This window comes from Oncorhynchus masou, chromosome 7, assembly GCF_036934945.1.
Source record: "Oncorhynchus masou masou isolate Uvic2021 chromosome 7, UVic_Omas_1.1, whole genome shotgun sequence".
NCBI classification, from domain to species: Eukaryota; Metazoa; Chordata; class Actinopteri; order Salmoniformes; family Salmonidae; genus Oncorhynchus; species Oncorhynchus masou.
Genome location: NC_088218.1, coordinates 5241785 through 5258843, shown reverse-complemented (window position 1 = coordinate 5258843; position 17059 = coordinate 5241785). Strand labels below are relative to the sequence as shown.

General features: G+C 44.7%; 1 protein-coding gene and 1 pseudogene across 1 annotated transcript in view; both read left to right on the top strand.

The window, feature by feature from the left end:
- Window positions 1-17059, top strand: part of LOC135542929 (dystrophin-like) — a gene marked incomplete at its 5' end in the record, with an annotated part of 841859 nt that overhangs the window by 578006 nt on the left and 246794 nt on the right.
- The window catches only part of LOC135542896 (dystrophin-like), a 106567-nt pseudogene that overhangs the window by 45301 nt on the left and 44207 nt on the right, over window positions 1-17059 (top strand).

The following is a 17059-nucleotide window of genomic DNA, read 5'->3' as shown; positions in this document are numbered from 1 at the left end:
ACACCACTAATACATAATACATCACCCACTCAACACATATCAACACCACATAATACATCATACATAATACATCACCCGCTGTATCAACACCACTAATACATAATACATCACCCACTGTATCAACACCACTAACACATAATACATCACCCACTGTATCAACACCATGAATACATAATACATCACACATAATACATGCTGTATCAACACCACTAATACATAATAATCACCACTGTATCAACACATAATACATCACCCGCTGTACTAACACCACTAACACATAATACATCACCAGCTGTATCAACACCATAATACATAATACATCACATCACTGTATCATCACCCGCTGTATCAACACCACTGACACATACCCTGTATCAACACATAATACATCACCCGCCATACTAACATTACATACATCACCCGCTGTATCTAACACCACTAACACATAATACATCACCCGCTGTATAACACATAATACATCACCTTTGTATCAACACCACTAACACATAATACATCACCGCTGTATAATACATCACCCGCTGTATCAACACATAATACATCACCCGCTGTATCAACACCACTAACACATAATACATCACCCGCTGTATCAAACACCACTGACACATAATACATCACCCTGTATCAACACATAATACATCACCGCTGTATCAACACATAATACATCACCCGCTGTATCAACACCACTAACACATAATACATCACCAGCTGTATCAACACATAATACATCACCCGCTGTATCAACACCACTAATACATAATACATCACCCGCTGTATCAACACACATACTGTATCAACACATAATACATCCCGCTGTATCAACACCACTAACACATAATACATCACCCGCTGTATCAACACATAATAATACATCACACCACTGTATCAACACCACTAACACATAATACATCACCCGCTGTATCAACACATAATACATCACCCGCTGTATCAACACATAATACATCACCAGCTGTATCAACACCACTGACACATAATACGTATCACCATATCAACACCACTGTATCAACACATAATACATCACCCGCTGTATCAACACCACTAACACATAATACATCACCCGCTGTATCAACACATAATACATCACCCGCTGTATCAACACATAATACATCATCAACACATAATACATCACCCGCTGTATCAACACCACTGTATCAACACCACTAACACATAATACATCACCCGCTGTATCAACACATAATACATCACCCGCTGTATCAACACCACTAACACATAATACATCACCCGCTGTATCAACACCACACTGTATCAACAAACATAATACATCACCCGCTGTATCAAACATAATACATCCTGTATCAACACCATAATACATCACCACTGTATCAACACCACTGACACATAATACATCACCCACTGTATCAACACCACTAACACATAATACATCACCGCTGTATCAACACCACTAACACATAATACATCACCACTGACACATAATACATCACCCGCTGTACTAACACCACTGACACATAATACATCACCCGCTGTATCACATCACCACTATCAACACATAATACATCACCCGCTGTATCAACACATAATACATCACTGTATCAACACATAATACATGCTGTATCACACCACACCACATCAGTATCAACACATAATACATCACCCGCTGTGTCAACACCACTAGCACATTATACATCACCCGCTGTATCAACACCACTAATACATCATCCCGCTGTACTAACACCACCGCTGTATCAACACATAATACATCACCCGCTGTATCAACACCACTAACACATAATACATCACCCGCTGTATCAACACATAATACATCACCCACTGTATCAACACCACATAATACACACATAATACATCACCCGCTGTATCAACACCATACATAATACATCACCCGCTGTATCAACACATAATACATCACCACTCAACACATAATACATCACCCGCTGTATCAACACCACTAACACATAATACATCACCTGTATCAACACCACTAACACATAATACATCACCGCTGTATCTAACACATAATACATCACCCGCTGTATCAACACATAATACATCACCCGCTGTATCAACACCACTAACACATAATACATCACCCGCTGTATCAACACATAATACATCACCCGCTGTATCAACACCACTAACACATAATACATCACCGCTGTATCAACACATAATACATCAATCAACACATAATACATCACCCGCTGTATCAACACCACTAACACATAATACATCACCCGCTGTATCAACACCACTAACACATAATACATCACCCGCTGTATCAACACATAATACATCACCCGCTGTATCAACACCACTAACACATAATACATCTGTATCAATACATAATACATCACCCGCTGTATAACACCACTAACACATAATACATCACTCAACACATAATACATCACCCGCTGTATCAACACCACTAACACATAATACATCACACATAATACATCATCCCGCTGTATCAACACCACTAACACATAATACATCACCCGCTGTATCAATACATAATACATCACCCGCTGTATCAACACCACTAACACATAATACATCACCCGCTGTATCAATACATAATACATCACATAATACAACACCACTAACACATAATACATCACCACTCAACACATAATACATCACCTGCTGTATCAACACCACTAACACATAATACATCACCTGCTGTACTAACACATAATACATCACCCGCTGTATCAACACCACTAACACATAATACATCAGTATAGAGGGGTGGGTTGTGTGCGTATGCAGGTGTGTGTGTGTGTAAAACGTAGGGCAAAAACAAACTAATGTCCAGGCCTTACTTCATTGGGCCGTAAGTCTAGGTCCAAAACGCTTCTTAACAGCTTCTACACCCAAGAGATAAGACTCCTGAAGAGTTAATCAAATGGCCACCCAGACTATCTGCATTGTCGTCCCCTCCACCCTCTCTGTTGTGCTGCTGTTGCTCTCTGTTTATTATCTATGCACTGTCACGCTACCTACATGTACATATTACCTCAATTACCTCGACTAAGCGGTGCCCCTGCACATTGACTCTGTACCGGTACCTCCTGTTTATAGGCAAGAGCCTGTCAGTAAGCATTTCACTGTAAGGTCTACTACACCTGTTGTATTCGGCGCACGTGACAAATGACATTTGATTTGAATTGGGAGCTTCTCTTAACATCTGTTTTCTGGTTCCTTTATAGACCTGCAGAGTTTCACTAACTGCTCTCCCAAGGCAGCCAGCCTCAGGAAGCATTTCACAGGGAGAGATACAGAATCACTGTTAAACTCATCAGAATACTTGGTAGTGGACACACCATCCTTTCCTGATAGAGAGAATCAACATTTCATCAGTTTTCACTATGTTAAATCTTAATCAGTCGAGTCAGGTCAGAGACATTCATCCATAACACTCATCCACAGGTCGCAGGTCAGATGTTAGCCCTCAAATTCCGCAGTGGGTTTTCCTTATTTTATCTGGCTCGAGGCAAGATTGCAAATTAGTGTCTGACCTCAGAACAGGATTCAATAAGAAAAGCTCTAATCTGCTCAGACATCATCCAATCAGCTCTTCTACTCCTTTACCTGTTGGCATTTAGTCTGGAACAGAGTGGTCTGATTGGCTAGAGGATGTTTAGAGGATGAATCTGATTGGCTCATTCTGTTCCTGCCCCCGCAGGCCCGAGCTGTTTGATTGGAGCATTGTGGAGAAGCAGAAGAGTGCCATGGAGAGATTGATCACGCCTTCAGCAAGGCTGAGCAAACCCTGGGCATAGACAGACTGCTGGACGCTGAGGGTAAGATCCCTGACCCCTAACGCAGACCCTGACCCCTAACCCAGACCCTAAACCTGACCCCTAACCCTGACCCATAACCCAGACCCTAATCCTGACCCCTAACGCAGACCCCTAACCCAGACCCTAAACCTGACCTCTAACCCAGACCCTAACCCTGACCCCTAACCCAAACCCTAAACCTGGCTCCTAACCCAGACCCTGGCTCCTAACCCTGACCCCTAACCCAGACCCTGGCCCCTAACCCAGACCCTAAGCCTGACCTCTAACCTTTCAGTAAGGCGGAGCGACCCCCCCTGGGCACAGACTGCTGACGCTGAGAGGAAGAGACTTCTGTATGGAGACAGTTTATAATATAATGTCATCTGAAACCCCTCGGCATCTTCTTACTGCGACATTTAACCAGAAGCCCATATGATGTCCGTATGGGGCCGAATTTACAGTCTTCACTTGGGCTCAAAAGTGAGGAATAGTTACAGTATTATCCTGTGCTGTTGTTTAAGCCAGTGAATCTCACCGCTCGTCACGTCGGCGTGATTTAGGACTTCCAACCCCTTTTAAAACCTTTTACTGCAGTGGGCTAAATCAGGGCCAATCAGACTGTTTCTTGGTCGTCTTAAACAAATCTACTTTGTAACAACAGTATCCACCTCACACACATGGTTATGGGCTTAACAACAGTGTCCACCTCACACACATGGTTATGGGCTTAACAAAAGAAGATACCTGTATCATGTCAGATATAGAGTTGAAATGTCTTCCATTTAGAGTTTTCATCCCAACATTACACTTCATATACATCACAGAAAACTGAAATATAACTTAGCTGTTTGACATAAAAACCCATGATTCCACATGAGGGTGATTTGGTCATTTGACTACAGGAAAGGATACACATTGTATGTTTGGGCTACAGAACATTGGATCATCTAACGGGGGCTGAGTTAGAGCTGTGTTTGTGAGAGAAAAAAGTCTGTTGAGTCAGATTGGATTGAGCTACAAACTATTTAAAGCCTTCTCTGAAGAGCTGAGACTCTCAGGAACACTCACATGTGACATGTTTAGGTCTATGACCTCACAAGCTACAGAAGAGTCGCTAGAAGGTAAGGTTCTTCCACATAGCAGATCATAGGACATAGTGTCTATAATACTGTAAGGGGTTCTTCTACATAGATCATATGAAATCCCAGGACATAGTGTCTCTAATACTGTAACGGGTTCTTCTACATAGATCATAGAAATCCCAGGACATAGTGTCCATAGATCATATGAAATCCCAGGACATAGTGTCTATAATACTGTAAGGGTTCTTCTACATAGATCATATGAAATCCCAGGACATAGTGTCTATAATACTGTAAGGGGTTCTTCTACATAGATCATATGAAATCCCAGGACATAGTGTCTATAATACTGTAAGGGTTCTTCTACATAGATCATATGGAAATCCCAGGACATAGTGTCTATAATACTGTAAGGGGTTCTTCTACATAGATCATAGGAAATCCCAGGACATAGTGTCTATAATACTGTAAGGGGTTCTTCTACATAGATCATAGGAAATCCCAGGACATAGTGTCTATAATACTGTAAGGGGTTCTTCTACATAGATCATATGAAATCCCAGGATCACAGAGTCTATAATACTGTCATACGTTTACATAGTTGCTGTCACAAACTCCACACAGTTTTCACTGACTAGTTGGATATTCATTTCCCAGTGAGCAAACAATTTCTGTACTTGTTTTTGGTTTGGCGGATCTTATTTTTGTATTGGCATTTGTCAATAAAACGCATGAATACAACTGTTTATTTATTTATTTATTTGACTCTTTGCAAACTGGAAACCACATATCCTGAGGCTGCAATCATTGTAGCTGGGGATTCATCTGAAAACAAGACTCCTAAATTGTATCAGCATATCGATTGCGCAACCAGGGCTGGTAAAACCCTGGATCATTGTTATTCTAACTTCCGCGACGCATATAAGGCCCTCCCCGCCCTCCTTTCGGGAAAAGCTGACCACGACTCCATGTTTTTCCTCCCTGCCGACAGACAGAAACTAAAACAAGAAGCTCCCGCACTCAGGTCTGTTCAACGCTGGTCCGACCAATCTGATTCCACGCTACAAGACTGCTTCCATCACGTGGATTAGGATATGTTCTGCATTGCTTCCAACAACAACATTGACGAATACGCTGATTCGGTGAGCGCGTTCATTAGAAAGTGCATTGAGGATGTCGTTCCCATAGCAACGATTAAAACATTCCCAAACCAGAAACCGTGGATTGATGGCAGCATTCGCGTGAAACTGAAAGCGCGAACCACTGCTTTTAATCAGGGCAAGGTGACCGGTAATATGACCGAATACAAACAGTGCAGCTATTCCCTCCGCAAGGCAATCAAACAAGCTAAGCGTCAGTATAGAGACAAAGTAGAGTCACAATTCAACGGCTCAGACACAAGAGGTATGTGGCAGGGTCTACAGTCAATAACGGACTACAAAAGAAAACCAGCCCCGTCACGGATCAGGATGTCTATTCCCAAGAAAGCTAAGGTAACTGTGCTAAATGACTGCCGCCCCGTAGCACTCACTTCCGTAATCATGAAGTGCTTTGAGAGACTAGTCAAGGACCATATCACCTCGACCCTACCTGACCCTACATGACGCAATCTCAACCACACTGCACACTGCCCTAACCCATTTGGACAAGAGGAATACCTATGTAAGAATGCTGTTCATCGACTACAGCTCAGCATTTAACACCATAGTACCCTCCAAACTCGTTATCAAGCTCGAGACCCTGGGTCTCGACCCCGCCCTGTGCAACTGGGTACTGGACTTCCTGACGGGCCGCCCTCAGGTGGTGAGGGTAGGTAACAACATCTCCACCCCACTGATCCTCAACACTGGGGCCCCACAAGGGGGCGTTCTGAGCCCTCTCCTGTACTCCCTGTTCACCGCCGACTGCGTGGCCATGCACGCCTCCAACTCAATCATCAAGTTTGTGGACGATACAACAGTCGTAGGCTTGATTACCAACAACAACGAGACGGCCTACAGGGAGGAGGTGAGGGCCCTCGGAGTGTGGTGTCAGGAAAATAACCTCACACTCAACGTCAACAAAACAAAGGAGATGATTGTGGACTTCAGGAAACAGCAGAGGGAGCACCCCCCTATCCACATCGAGGGGACAGTAGTGGCGAGGGTAGTAAGTTTTAAGTTCCTCGGCGTACACATCACAGACAAACTGAATTGGTCCACCCACACAGACAGCGTCGTGAAGAAGGCGCAGCAGCGCCTCTTCAACCTCAGGAGGCTGAAGAAATTCGGCTTGTCACCAAAAGCACTCACAAACTTCTACAGATGCACAATCGAGAGCATCCTGTCAGGCTGTATCACCGCCTGGTATGGCAACTGCTCCGCCCACAACCGTAAGGCTCTCCAGAGGGTAGTGAGGTCTGCACAACGCATCACCGGGGGCAAACTACCTGCCCTCCAGGACACCTACACCACCCGATGTCACAGGAAGGCCATAAAGATCATCAAGGACATCAACCACCCGAGCCACTGCCTGTTCACCCCGCTATCATCCAGAAGGCGAGGTCAGTACAGGTGCATCAAAGCAGGGACCGAGAGACTGAAAAACAGCTTCTACCTCAAGACCATCAGACTGTTAAACAGCCACCACTAACATTGAGTGGCTGCTGCTAAAACACTGACTCAACTCCAGCCACTTTAATAATGGGAATTGATGGAAATTGATGTAAAATATATCACTAGCCACTTTAAACAATGCTACTTAATATAATGTTTACATACCCTACATTATTCATCTCATATGTATATGTATATACTGTACTCTATATCATCTACTGCATCTTTATGTAATACATGTATCACTAGCCACTTTAACTATGCCACTTTGTTTACATACTCATCTCATATGTATATACTGTACTCTATACCATCTACTGCATCTTGCCTATGCCGCTCTGTACCATCACTCATTCATATATCTTTATGTACATATTCTTTATCCCTTTACACTTGTGTGTATAAGGTAGTAGTTTTGGAATTGTTAGGTTAGATTACTCGTTGGTTATTACTGCATTGTCAGAACTAGAAGCACAAGCATTTCGCTACACTCGCATTAACATCTGCTAACCATGTGTATGTGACAAATACATTTGATTTGATGTGAAATAGTTTTTTGTTCTTCTTGTAGCCCTGGTTGTCCTGAAAATACAATGTTAAAACACTTCATTTTGAGAATAAATATAAGGGCTGGATGTGCAGATCGATGAAAGTCAGATCAATGAGAGGCTGCTTTTTGCTCTGGCCTTGGGACTGGTAGGGTTAATAAACAGCACTGTGTTGGTGTGTAAACAGGCCTAAGCAGGACATGACTGATCATGGTGTTGTTGAGGCATGGTGTTAGGTCCATGGTGTTAGGTCCATGGTGTTAGGTCCATGGTGTTGTTGAGCCATGGTGTTAGGTTCATGGTGATGTTGAGTCATGGTGTTAGGTCCATGGTGTTAGGTCCATGGTGTTAGGTCCATGGTGTTGTTGAGCCATGGTGTTAGGTCCATGGTGTTAGGTCCATGGTGTTAGGTCCATGGTGGTGTTAGGTCCATGGTGTTAGGTCCATGGTGTTAGGTCCGTGGTATTAGGTCCATGGTGTTAGGTCCATGGTGTTAGGTCCATGGTGTTAGGTCCATGGTGTTGTTGACCCATGGTGTTAGGTCCATGGTGGTGTTGAGGCATGGTGTTAGGTCCATGGTGGTGTTGAGGCATGGTGTTAGGTCCATGGTGTTGTTGAGCCATGGTGTTAGGTCCATGGTGTTAGGTCCATGGTGTTAGGTCCATGGAGTTAGGTCCATGGTGTTAGGTCCATGGTGGTGTTGAGGCATGGTGTTAGGTCCATGGTGGTGTTGAGGCATGGTGTTAGGTCCATGGTGGTGTTGAGCCATGGTGTTAGGTCCATGGTGTTAGGTCCATGGTGTTAGGTCCATGGTGGTGTTGAGGTATGGTGTTAGGTCCATGGTGGTGTTGAGGCATGGTGTTAGGTCCATGGTGGTGTTGAGGCATGGTGTTAGGTCCATGGTGGTGTTGAGGCATGGTGTTAGGTCCATGGTGGTGTTGAACTATGGTGTTAGGTCCATGGTGTTAGGTCCATGGTGGTGTTGAGGCATGGTGTTAGGTCCATGGTGTTGTTGAGCCATGGTGTTAGGTCCATGGTGTTAGGTCCATGGTGTTAGGTCCATGGTGTTAGGTCCATGGTGGTGTTGAGGCATGGTGTTAGGTCCATGGTGTTAGGTCCATGGTGTTGAGGTATGGTGTTAGGGCCATGGTGTTGTTGAGCCATGGCGTTAGGTCCATGGTGTTAGGTCCATGGTGGTGTTGAGGCATGGTGTTAGGTCCATGGTGTTAGGTCCATGGTGTTGAGGTATGGTGTTAGGGCCATGGTGTTGTTGAGCCATGGTGTTAGGTCCATGGTGTTAGGTCCATGGTGTTAGGTCCATGGTGGTGTTGAGGCATGGTGTTAGGTCCATGGTACCACAGTATATTGTGCACTGTGGCGTAGTCCCATGGTCCAGTATGGATTAGTATTCAGTGGACAGATTGTCATCTGCCCCGTCCTAATCAATTATGACACTGGTGTCATGCTCTCATTGAGACGTTAAATAGTCCCAATCACAGAGCGCTAACTATACACCAATGGAATATGGTGGAGCAGAATGCTGATTGGCTACGTCCTAGTAGATTCTGGTCACCTTGGCGATGAGAAGAGATAATCTGGGAGATATGAATTGCATTAATAACTGGGTTTATTGAGGATGTTATGATTGGTGATGTCATTGTCATGCCCTGCCCAGTCATGTTATGATTGGTGATGTCATTGTCATGCCCTGCCCATTCATGTTATGATTGGTGATTTTGATGTTATGCCCAGTCATGTTATGATTGGTGATTGTGATGTTATGCCCTACCCAGTCATGTTATGATTGGTGATTGTGATGTTATGCCCTACCCAGTCATGTTATGATTGGTGATTGTGATGCCCTTATTTAAGGGTGGTATGTTTCTGATGTTATGATATAACCACAGCTGTTTGAATAATAACAGGGGGTACATTGCTACTAATGATAGTGCAGTAACATGCTAGCTGTTCCCATAGACTTCCAGTCGTTGAACCAAGGAAGATCCATTTCAAAGAGGCGGAAATATAAATATATATAGATTTAAAATTCCATCATTTTTTGCAACAGTGGCAACTATTTAGTAGCGGAGGGCCACCGCTGCTAGATGAATATAGGGGAAACACTGTCTTCTTATTTCTAGTTGATATAACTGTTGTGGTTGAGTGATACGTCATCCTATATCATCCCACTATAGGAGTGGGAGTTATATCTCCCTCTTATTTCTAGTTGATATAACTGTTGTGGTTGAGTGATACGTCATCCTATATCATCCCACTATAGAGTGGGAGTTATATCTCCCTCTTATTTCTAGTTGATATAACTGTTGTGGTTGAGTGATACGTCATCCTATATCATCCCACTATAGGAGTGGGAGTTATATCTCCTCTTATTTCTAGTTGATATAACTGTTGTGGTTGAGTGATACGTCATCCTATATCATCCCACTATAGGAGTGGGAGTTATATCTCCCTCTTATTTCTAGTTGATATAACTGTTGTGGTTGAGTGATACGTCATCCTATATCATCCCACTATAGGAGTGGGAGTTATATCTCCCTCTTATTTCTAGTTGATATAACTGTTGTGGTTGAGTGATACGTCATCCTATATCATCCCACTATAGGAGTGGGAATTATATCTCCCTCTTATTTCTAGTTGATATAACTGTTGTGGTTGAGTGATACGTCATCCTATATCATCCCACTATAGGAGTGGGAGTTATATCTCCCTCTTATTTCTAGGAATCTAGGTGATATATTTGTCCCATGTGGTCATGTGATATACAGTATGTTGCTTCTGTTAGCTGTGTGAAATATATCAGCCCTCCACCTCCTGCGTGGCTATTTGATATAGCCCGCCCTAGTGGCTTGGTGATATATATTGCCTGGTGGCTCCCAGTGTGTGTGTGTGTGTGTGTGTGTGTGTGTGTGTGTGTGTGTGTGTGATTCATATATATTGCTCTGGTGGCAGTGTGTGTGATATGTGATGCTCTCAATGTGATCTGTCTCTGTCAGTTATTATCAGAGAGACAGATCTGTAGGGTTACAGTCAGGGACACACACTGCCCTCACTACATCATCGTTTGTCCTCAGAGAGAGAGGTAGAGAGAGGTACAGAGAGAGGTACAGAGAGAGGTACAGAGAGAGGTACAGAGAGAGAGAGAGAGAGAGAGAGAGAGAGAGAGAGAGAGAGAGAGAGAGAGAGAGAGAGAGAGAGAGAGAGAGAGAGAGAGAGAGAGAGAGAGAGAGAGAGAGAGAGAGAGAGAGAGAGAGAGAGAGAGAGAGAGAGAGAGAGAGAGAGAGAGAGAGAGAGAGAGAGAGAGAGAGAGAGAGAGAGAGAGAGAGAGAGAGAGAGAGAGAGAGAGAGAGAGAGAGAGAGATCCCACAGTTGACAGTGCATGTCAGAGCAGAAACTACCATAAAGTCCAAGGAACTGTCTGTAGATCTCAGATAGAATGTGATGAGATATACAGTACCAGTCAAAGGTTTGGACACACCTACTTATTGAAAGGTTTTTCTTTATTTTTACTATTTTCTACATTGTAGAATAATAGTGAAGACATCAAAACTATGAAATAACACATATGGAATCACGTAGCAAAAAGGTGTTAAAACAAATATATTTTACATTTTAGATTCTTCAAAGTAGCCACCTTTTGTCTTGATGACAGCTTTGCACACTCTTGGCAAAAAAAGAGAGAGGGAGATAAAGAGAGAGAGAAGAGAGAGAGAGAGAGAGAGAGGTGGTGAGTGTAGGGGCACAGAGAGAGGTGGTGAGTGTAGGGGCACAGAGAGAGGTGGTGAGTGTAGGGGCACAGAGAGAGGTGGTGAGTGTAGGGGCACAGAGAGGTGGTGAGTGTAGGGGCACAGAGAGGTGGTGAGTGTAGGGGCACAGAGAGAGGTGGTGAGTGTAGGGGCACAGAGAGAGGTGGTGAGTGTAGGGGCACAGAGAGAGGTGGTGAGTGTAGGGGCACAGAGAGAGGTGGTGAGGTAGGGGCACAGAGAGGTGGTGAGTGTAGGGGCACAGAGAGAGGTGGTGAGTGTAGGGGCACAGAGAGAGGTGGTGAGTGTAGGGGCACAGAGAGAAAGAGTGAGGGTTGATGAGGCTGAGGGATGTTGTGGTGATGTCTGTCTGTCTGTCTGTCTGATGTCTGTCTGTCTGTCTGTCTGTCTGTCTGTCTGTCTGTCTGTCTGTCTGTCTACTGAACAGACTGAATCAGCACAGAGCCAGTTGGAGCTGCAGCTGAGACCTTCATTAACATGGCTAGCTACCTCACACTCCGATGGGAGACTATAAAGACAACGTGCATCCTAAATAAGGCCCTGGTCTAAAGTAGTGCACTATATAGAGAATAGGGCCCTGGTCTAAAGTAGTGCAATATATAGAGAATAGGGCCCTGGTCTAAAGTAGTGCATATATAGAGAATAGGGCCCTGGTCTAAAGTAGTGCACTATATAGGGAATAGGGCCCTGGTCTAAAGTAGTGCAATATATAGAGAATAGGGCCCTGGTCTAAAGTAGTGCACTATATAGGGAATAGGGCCCTGGTCTAAAGTAGTGCACTATATAGGGAATAGGGTATTAGTTGGGTTATGCCCTAAATGGCACCTTATTCCCTGTGTTGTGCACTACTTTTGACCAGGACCCACATATTGACTCACTCAAAAGTAGTTCACTATATTTGGAGTAAAGCATAATTTCAGACATACCCCTTGTGTGATTCTGCCTCAGCATCAACTAAACTGCACTCTCTCTCCTTCTACCATCCGCTTATCTTCCCTCTGGGCTCAACACACCACCCTGCCATCCATCAGTTTCTATGGTTCCCATTATTCTGGTCTCCAGTTACCTCTGTGTGATGGATTAGGTGAGAGGGGTTGAGTCTTTTCAAAGTACCACTGAAGCCTTTAATTCCAGTGTTTTCAGATAGTGTGGGTGGACTATTTTTTGGCAAAGCGCTCCAGGCGTCTCAAGTGGAAAATAGTTAAACTTTTGTGCAGTAACAGTGCTGGGAAAACAGGCAGTGTGATCGATGACTCTGGCATCAATTACTCTGGTCTTTATTAACTGCTGTGCCATCCATTACAGTGGCTGGTGGATACGGTCTTAATGAAGGCAGATGTGGCTGTAGTCTAGCAGCATGTCAGCCAGCTACAACTCCACACACAGCTCTGTATAGATGAGGCATTGTTTTCTATCGCAATGATGTGTCCCTCTGAACGTCATCATGACTACAGAGGAAGAGAGGATGAGAGGGAAATAGAGAGAGGGAGAAGGAGAGGTAGAGAGAGGGAGTGGTGGAGAGGAGAGGTATTGTAGAGAAGGAGAGAGAGGACGAGGTAGAGAGAGAGGTAGAGAGGAGGAGAGGTATTGTAAAGATGGAGAGAGAGGAGGAGGTAGAGAGAGAGGTAGAGGTGGAGAGAAGAGGTATTGTAGAGAAGGAGAGAGAGGAGGAGGTAGAGAGAGAGGTAGAGGTGGAGAGGAGAGATATTGTAGAGGAAAGAGAGGAGGAGGTAGAGAGGTAGAGAGAGAGGAGAGGAATTGTAGAGATGGAGAGAGAGGAGGAGGTAGAGAGGTAGAGAGGAGAGGAGAGGTATTGTAGAGATGGAGAGAGAGGAGGAGGTAGAGAGGTAGAGAGGAGAGGATAGGTATTGTAGAGATGGAGAGAGAGGAGGTGGAAAGGAGAGGAGAGGTATTGTAGAGAAGGAGAGAGAGTAGGAGGTAGAGAGAGAGATGTAGAGGTGGAGAGAAGAGGTATTGTAGAGAAGGGAGAGAGAGGAGGAGGTAGAGAGAGAGGTAGAGGTGGAGAGGAGAGATATTGTAGAGGAGAGAGAGAGGAGGAGGTAGAGGTAGAGAGAGAGGAGAGGAATTGTAGAGATGGAGAGAGAGGAGAGGAGGTAGAGAGGAGAGGAGAGGTATTGTAGAGATGGAGAGAGAGGAGGAGGTAGAGAGGTAGAGAGGAGAGGAGAGGTATTGTAGAGATGGAGAGACAGGAGGAGGTAGAGAGAGAGGTTGAGAGGATAGGTATTGTAGAGAAGGAGAGAGAGGTGGAGAGGAGAGAGGTAGAGGTGGAGAGAGAGGTATTGTAGAGGAGAGAGAGGAGGAGGTAGAGAGAGAGAGGTAGAGGTATTGTAGAGAAGCAGAGAGAGGAGAGGCATTGTAGAGATGGAGAGAGAGGAGGAGGTAGAGGTGAAGAGGATAGGTATTGTAGAGAAGGAGAGAGAGAGGAGAGGAGATTGTAGAGAGAGGTATTGTAGAGAAGGAGAGAGAAGGAGGTAGAGAGGAGAGGTATTGTAGAGAAGGAGAGAGAGGTGGAGAGGAGATGTATTGTAGAGAAGGAGAGAGGAGGAGGTAGAGAGAGAGGTGGAGAGGAGAGGTATTGTAGAGAAGGAGAGAGGAGGAGGTAGAGAGAGAGGTGGAGAGGAGAGGTATTGTAGAGAAGGAGAGAGAGGAGGTAGAGAGAGAGGTGGAGAGAGAGGTATTGTAGAGAAGGAGAGAGGAGGAGGTAGAGAGAGAGAACGTGGAGAGGAGAGGCCATGTTGTGAGAGAAGGAGAGTCTCATCAGGATGAGATATCAAATGGGTAGCCAGTTAGCAGGTGGAGAGGCAATAAACACAGAGGTATTGTAGAAGGAGAGAGGAGGAGGTAGACAGAGAGAGGTACAGACAGAATACAGAGAGGTATTGTAGAGAAGGAGAGAGAGTTCCATGTCTGTGATACAGACAGAGAGAATACAGAGGGGAAGACAGAGGAAGCAGTGCCATGTCTGTGATGATTGTGTCGATGTGATTGAGTCTCATCAGCAGTAATGAGATATCAAATGGTTCCTGTTCGGCCAGGTTATTAGCAGGCTGAATGAGGCAATAAACACAGAGGTATAAATAGACCAGGGAGCGTCTTATATAGAATACAGACAGGATTCAGACAGACTAGGAGAACAGGAGTAGGAGACAGAATACAGACAGAATACAGACAGAATACAGACAGGATTCAGACAGACTACAGACAGTAGAATACAGACAGAATAGGAGACAGAGAGAGGAGACAGAGAGAGTAGGATACAGAGAGTAGGATAACAGAGAGAGGATAGAGAGACAGGAGAGGAACAGAGACAGGAGACAGAGAGAGAGGAGAACAGACAGAATAGGGAGAGAACTAGAGAGCTAGGAGACAGAGCAGAGAGATGAGACAGAGAGAGTAGGAGACAGAGAGAGTAGGAGACAGAGAGAGTAGGAGAACTAGAGAGCAGGAGAACAGAGAGTAGGAGAGAGAGGGAACTATGTATGTTCAGAGAGTCATATAGATATAGATGACGAGAGTGAGGAGACAGAGAGAGTAGGAGAACTAGAGAGTAGGAGAACTAGAGAGAGAGTAGGAGAGACAGAGAGAGTAGGAGACAGAGAGAGTAGGAGACAGAGAGAGTAGGAGACATAGAGAGTAGGAGACAGAGAGTAGGAGACAGAGAGAGAGAACAGAGAGAGTAGGAGACAGAGAGAGTAGGAGAAGAGAGAGTAGGAGACGAGAGAGTAGGTGACAGAGAGAGTAGGAGACAGAGAGTAGGAGAACTAGAGAGTAGGAGAGAGAGTAGGAGAACTAGAGAGAGTAGGAGGGAACTAGAGAGTAGGAGACAGAGAGAGGGAGACAGAGAGTAGGAGACAGAGAGAGGAGACAGAGAGAGTAGGAGAAAGAGAGAGTAGGAGACAGAGAGAGGAGAAAAGAGAGAGTAGGAGACAGAGAGAGTAGGAGAAAGAGAGAGTAGGAGAGAGAGAGAGTAGGAGAAGAGAGAGTAGGAGACAGAGAGAGTGGCAGAAGAGAGAGTAGGAGACAGAGAGAGAGGAGACAGAGAGAGTAGGGAGAAAGAGAGAGTAGGAGACAGAGTGAGTAGGAGAAAGAGAGAGTAGGAGACAGAGAGAGTAGGAGAAAAGAGAGTAGGAGACAGAGAGAGTAGGAGACAGAGAGAGTAGGAGAAAAGAGAGAGTAGGAGACAGAGAGAGAGTAGAGAAAGAGAGTGGAGAGACAGACAGAGAGTAGGAGACAGAGAGAGTAGGAGACAGAGCGAGTAGGAGAAAGAGAGAGTAGGAGAAAGAAAGAGAGAGTAGGAGACAGAGAGAGTAGGAGACAGAGAGAGTAGGAGACAGAGAGAGTAGGAGACAGAGAGAGTAGGAGAAAGAGAGTAGGAGACAGAGAGAGTAGCAGACAGAGAGAGTAGGAGACAGAGAGAGTAGGAGACAGAGAGAGTAGAGACAGAGAGTAGGAGAGTAGTAGAAAGAGAGAGTAGGAGACAGAGAGAGTAGGAGAAATAATGAAAGTAGAGCAGAATTAGGCCGATAACCATTAATGATCAAAATACAGAAAATAGCTGTTAAATTCTACAACCACCTAAAAGGAAGCGATTCCCAAACCTTCCATAATAAAGCCATCACATACAGAGAGATGAACCTGGAGAAGAGTTCCCTAAGCAAGCTGGTCCTGGGGCTCTGTTCACAAACACGAACAGACCCCACAGAGTCCCAGGACAGCAACACAATTAGACCCAACCAAATCATGAGAAAACAAAAAGATAATTACTTGACACATTGGAAAGAATTAACAAAAAACAGAGCAAACTAGAATGCTATTTGGCCCTACACAGAGAGTACACAGTGGCAGAATGCCTGACCACTGTGACTGACCCAAACTTAAGGAAAGCTTTGACTATGTACAGACTCAGTGAGCATAGCCTTGCTATTGAGAAAGGCCGCCGTAGGCAGACATGGCTCTCAAGAGAAGACAGGCTATGTGCTCACAGCCCACAAAATGAGGTAGAAACTGAGCTGCACTTCCTAACCTCCTGCCCAATGTATGACCATATTAGAGAGACATATTTCCCTCAGATTACACAGATCCACAAAGAATTCGAAAACAAATCCAATTTTGATAAACTCCCATATCTACTGGGTGAAATATCACAGTGTGACATCACAGCAGCAAGATGTGTGACCTGTTGCCACAAGAAAAGGGCAACCAGTGAAGAACACG